Here is a 5576-nt window from a genome sequence, read left to right as displayed (position 1 = left end):
ATTTCAGGTTGTATGAAATTGTGTGTTAAAGTGTGAATGTTTTCCTGACTATGAATGTTTAAGAAGTTACAATATTCCTTTGTCTGAAAGTCTGTTCTTAAAATAAAAGGAAAAATGTCTGTTGTGTGTTTTAGCTCCACCCACTTCTCTGTGTTAAAAAAAAGCATTTAACCCTTTTGTCTTGTCTTGGATTTTGGAAGTTTTAAGAATGTGCGAATAAGATTGTGCCCTCAGAATTGGAAAAAACTTTGAACTAATTTAAGTTTAGCTGGTGTGTAAAAAAAAACTGAGAAGAACAAAAACAATTTGTTTAACAAAAGATTAAGTTTCAGTCTAAGATTTAACCTTGGAGTTATGAGGTAAATTAACCTATTAAAACCAGACTTTCATTGTGGCCACGGGGTGTAAATTGGTGTAGTCTGAATTGAATAAGATAACTCCGCTCCGCAAGAACATCCGATAGTGACAGGTCCCTCTACAATATTTGATTGACTATGGTACTGGGAGCCCTACAGAATGCGGGACTCAAGTTAAATCCTAGAAAGGTACAGGTAGGGAAGGACGAAGAAATCTACCTAGGATACATAACACAAGGGAAGAGACAAATGCCCAAAGATAGATGGGAGGGGCACCAGGACCAAGAGGGAAGCTAGCAGGAGCAGCACACAATCACTGGCTGCGTGCTTTGATTTCTCACAGTCCCGTACTTACAAGCAGCTAGAGATGGCAGCAGGAAGGGACCATGCCAGAGAGGGGAGGGGGTCAAGCAGGTATTAGGGCTATTTAATTATTGCCGGAACTTTATCCCAGAATATGCAGAAATGGCCCAGCCTATACAGGGTTTGATCAAAGGGAGGAAACCATCCCAGGAGCTGGTGGACTGGGGCCCCGACCATGAAACAGCTTTTGTAAAGTGAAACAAGCCCTCGTAAGTGCGCCTGCCCTGGGATTACCAGACCAGAATAGGCCATTCCACATCTATAACTACCACAATAAGGATCATTACAATGGCAACGGACAGGTTAAAAGGGAAAGTCAGCTAGAAGGAAGCATATCGGCTCAGGTAGCAGACTTGATGGCTCTCACCAAAGCCCTGAGGTTAGCCGAAGGAAAAAGTGTAAACATATACAGATAGTCGGTATGCCTTTGGGGTGGTGCCTGATTACATGGTAGCCTGGAGTAGGCGAGGATATATGACATCAGGAGGAGGACCCATAAGACATGAGGATATAATCAAGGAATAAATAGGAGCCTCTCTCCTACCCCACGAGTGCGCAATAATAAATTAAAGCGCACAAGAAGATTACTGACCGACACCAAAAGAGCAATGCATGGGCAGACGAGGCAGCCAAGTGGGCAGCTGAGAAAGGGAATCTGACCAATGAAGCCCAAGTGTTTGTGTTTAGTTAAAGTGTGAAAACACAACTGTCTTTTTCGATCGGAAATGTTTTTTTTTATTTATGTGAAGTGACGCAATTGCGTAAGGCTGATAATGTTTTGCTCCACCTTCAAAAGCCTGCAAATGAGTTAATCCTTTCCACTGACAGCTGTTTAAGTTCACCAAGCAACAACTTTAGTATGAAATTTAAAGATAGTGGACATTATTAAATTTAAGTTTCTTAATGTTAAGTTAATATTTCCCTGCAGTGATAGAAGGAAAATTATGATTTGATAAATGGAAGTTATCTTGTAAACCAATTGTATGATAACGTGCAACATGAGCTTGTACTGGTAGTGCTAGATTTAACCAATACGGCCTTACCTACGTGGTGTTCTAAGAAAACTCAACAATTATATTAACACCTTCTAACTCAATTGTTAAAACAAGGCGCGACATGGCATGGAGGTGGGCACCGTAAAAGAGATAGACAGATATGGAGACATAAAAGGTCTGTGATAAATGACGCAGCAACTGCCTTTAATATGGGTACCTCAGTTGTTAATACTATTGATTTGGCGACACTGGATCAAAAGGTTAGAGACATAGGGCTAGATTTTCAGTTGCTTGCGCCAGCAGTTAGCGCCTTAAGAGAAGTGATTTTCGGGCGCTATTCGTGTAGCGCCCGGGCGCAGCGCAGTTTGCGCCCCGCCCCAAATTAAGTTGCCCGTTAGCGCCGGCGCAAAGTTTAGCGGCCGCCCGGATGCACGCGCAGAAAATGACGTCACATCCTCGTGCAACGCCCTTTGGCCGCCCCGAATCCAAACTTCAGTCGGACCGCCCCATTCTGCGGCTGGCGTCCAGAGCGTTTGTAAAATGGAACGCAACACACCCTGGGGAGCGCAAATTAAAGGGCACTCCTCCTGCACTATAAACGGCAGTCTGCATGTGTTGTGTGGATGGATCCAGTGTGTTGTTGAGAACGGCGTATTTATGTTCCCGTCCTCCTCCTCCTCCTCCTCCTCCTCCTCCTCCTCCTCAAAAAAACACATGCACCCTTCCCCTTTAAGAGCTCACTGGCACCAGAGTGTCTGCCGTGCGCTGCGCCCGAGCTCGGGCGCTGCGCTCTGCACCGCCGGCTTAGCGCCTAAAGATAGTAGTGGAACGCCTCTTTTAGCGCTCCACCAACCTCTTAGGGCGAAGCCACTGAATTTCCAGCAACGGGGCGCTACTTTGGGGCGGGCGCTAACTTCGGGCGGGCGCTAAGGTTAGCGCCCCAAAACTGTCTATACTGAAAATCTAGCCCCTAGGGTCTCGCATTAAAGCTGAAAATACAGATAAGGAATTATCTGAGGATCAAACGCTGACCATATATCTGCAAAAGATAGCTACAGTGCTAGAAACACATGCCTAAACCATTAATAAATTAATAAAAGAAGAGTACAATGCATCTCAGCAGGTGGCTGCTAATGACATATGTAGCACGTATGGTAACTGGATTGTGGAACAAACCCGAGAAAACCTGGCCCAGATACAGGCAGGGGAAGTACCCTTATGGATAATGAATCAACAATTAAGGGCGAACCTGACACAAGGGGGACGGTACCTCTAAATGGGCATTAGCAGGCAGAGGCTTGATGGCTTGCCAGTTGAGAGCAATGGTTCGGGTACACCCCACACAAGTCAAATGTAAACCTGACGGAGAAGGGCTCCTAGGGTTGGTATTGGTAATACCAGTGATGGCACCCGAGGCCCAAGGACGAGAGGTGTATCAAATACAGAATATTGGGGTAGTGAAGGACGGCATGCACATATCCCATCACAATATGTTACCATATGCTGTAAAGATTAAAGGGAATTTGGCTAGAACAAAATTAGAGGGATGTGTTACTAGGCACGCTATCACTATGTGTCCACATAGCATTGGACACAGCCCAGAGGCACAGTGTGGGTTTAACAATACCGGTACCAATCAAGATATTAATTGTACCATGGAAGCCCTAGAGGCGGATTTAAAACCTATTTTATAAAAGCACGGTGGCATAGTGGTTAGCACTGTTGCCTCACAGCACCAGGGACCCGGGTTCAAATTCAGCCTCAGGTGACTGTCTGTGTGGAGTTTGCACATTCTCCCTGTGTTTGCGTGGGTTTTCTCCGGGTGCTCCGGTTTCCTCCCACAGTCCAAAGATGTGCGGGTTAGGTTGATTGGCCATGATAAAAAATTGGCCCTTAGTGTTAGGGGGGATTAAATACATGGGGTTACGGGGTTACGGGGATAGGGCTTGGGTGGGATGGCTGTCGGTGTAGGGACCGGGTGCTAGGGTTTGGATGATCAACCATGATCTTGTTGAATGGCAGAACAGGCTCGAAGGGCCGAGTGGCCTACTCCTGCTCCTATCTTCTATGTTTCTATGTCTATGTTTCTATGTTTCTATTCAAGTGGCATACGCCGGAAAGGGTGAATATTGCGTTACAACTAATTTGAAAATATTTAAATATGCCAATCTAACTTGTGATATTCCAAGGTCAGAGTTCTGCTTCACTCCTGAAATCCCAGTACGGATTGGACACGAGGAATTGGTGGAGATACACCAGCATAACCTCACCACCTTACAAGTTTCTGAAGATATCGAGAAAGACTTAAAAGACTATCAGAACACATTTGGGTATCCGATACCCCTGTTGCCTGAACACTTGAAAGTATTGCGAATGGAGATACGCCTCTCCCAGAAGGTTTATTATAACCTACAACAGAACAATAAAAACATTAAGCATGACATTGATCAAATTAAAGTCACCACTTGGTGGGATGACCTGTGGAGTTGGGGGCTGAATATATAGATCCATCCTTGGATTAGATTAATTTCACATGTATTAGTCATAGTGCAGTTTGTTGTAATGTGCTTCTTGATCTTCATGGCCTGTAATAAATGTCGTACGCAGAGAATGAAAAGGTTGGCCAAGGCAGTAAAGCAGAGATTGGGTGAGAATGTCCCCAGTGCCTCTTTGGCCTCAACAAAGGACACATCTGAGTGGTACCGGGAGTAGTATCTACCGGGGTAAGGTGCATATAAAAGGGGAGACAATCATAGTTTGATAGGACTATCAAATGTTCTGCCTCTCTTCCACTCGGGCTGGTGGCCACCACGAAGGGAACCTGGTTAAGATAAGGTACAGCATCCTGCATATAGGTGACGAATAAGGATTGGCTACCTTGGGTTTAGCCAAGAGCCAAAAGGGGGGATTGTTAGGATAACATTTGGTTTAAGGAATATAAAGGGGTCCTCAATATTCGACTGGTATAAAACTATCTGAAAGGTACCATTTAGTCTTGTTAGCTGGAAAACGAAACACAAAGCACCATGGGATACTTGCCTATATTAACTCTTTTTAAACTAACAAATAGATTTAGATGACCAAGGACATTCCAAAGCTCCGCTCGTAAATTACTCCGAGTACATGTTTGGAGGAGGCCTCTGAAAGAGATAAGGGCACAAAGGCACATTGATGAGGACTTTGCAGGCAGGTCTTGGAGAATAGTCAGCTGGCCCTTTTTGACTAGGGCTTTGTTCAGCGAGGCCATGTCATGCTGAAGATACCTGCCTCCCTATTTTGATAACAAAAATAAGAGATAAGCTCATGAATGCGAAGTTAGGATGAAGCCTTTGCAGCCCATCAGCCTCTCACTGATGTATTCAGTGGGTACTCGAGTTCGAAGGACAGGCTTAGTAGTTGATTGATTTACCATGTAAACCAATGAAGTATCAATATTCCCATGTATACACCCCATTAGCAATAAGTGGGTGTTGTCTAATAAACTGTATAAACTAAGCTGTATTGTCACTTTTCCTCTGAGAACGGTGCCTCTAGCTGGGGGTGGCTGAAGTGGTTCTCCCGTGTGCACTCGTAATAAAACTATTGATCTGGGTAACGCCTGAGTCTGTTAGTTCTGTTTTACCATCCAGGTTTACCCCACTTACAGCCCTTTACAACTAGAATGATCTTGGCAATCTTAAAGCCTGCAGATCCTGTGATGGGCATGCAGAAATCAAACCATTATTGTCCACGATATAAGATTCTTCTGCTGGCTTACATCCACACCCCTTGTGAGTCAAACTTCAACAACCAATGTGAATTTCTGTAAACACAGCTTAGGAATTTTCATAGTCAGGAGATCCTGTTGATAAGTTGCCTTTGA

General features: G+C 44.6%; 1 pseudogene; it reads left to right on the top strand.

The window, feature by feature from the left end:
- The first annotated feature begins 3183 nt into the window (after positions 1-3183).
- On the top strand, positions 3184-4426 carry LOC147107052 (uncharacterized; annotated as a pseudogene).
- Positions 4427-5576: the final 1150 nt, after the last annotated feature.

Source organism: Somniosus microcephalus, chromosome 15 (genome assembly GCF_052327205.1).
Source record: "Somniosus microcephalus isolate GS21.2 chromosome 15, FLI_Smic_1.0, whole genome shotgun sequence".
Lineage (NCBI taxonomy): Eukaryota > Metazoa > Chordata > Chondrichthyes > Squaliformes > Somniosidae > Somniosus > Somniosus microcephalus.
The sequence above is the reverse complement of the archived record's forward strand: the minus strand, read 5'-3'. Positions and strand labels throughout refer to the sequence as shown.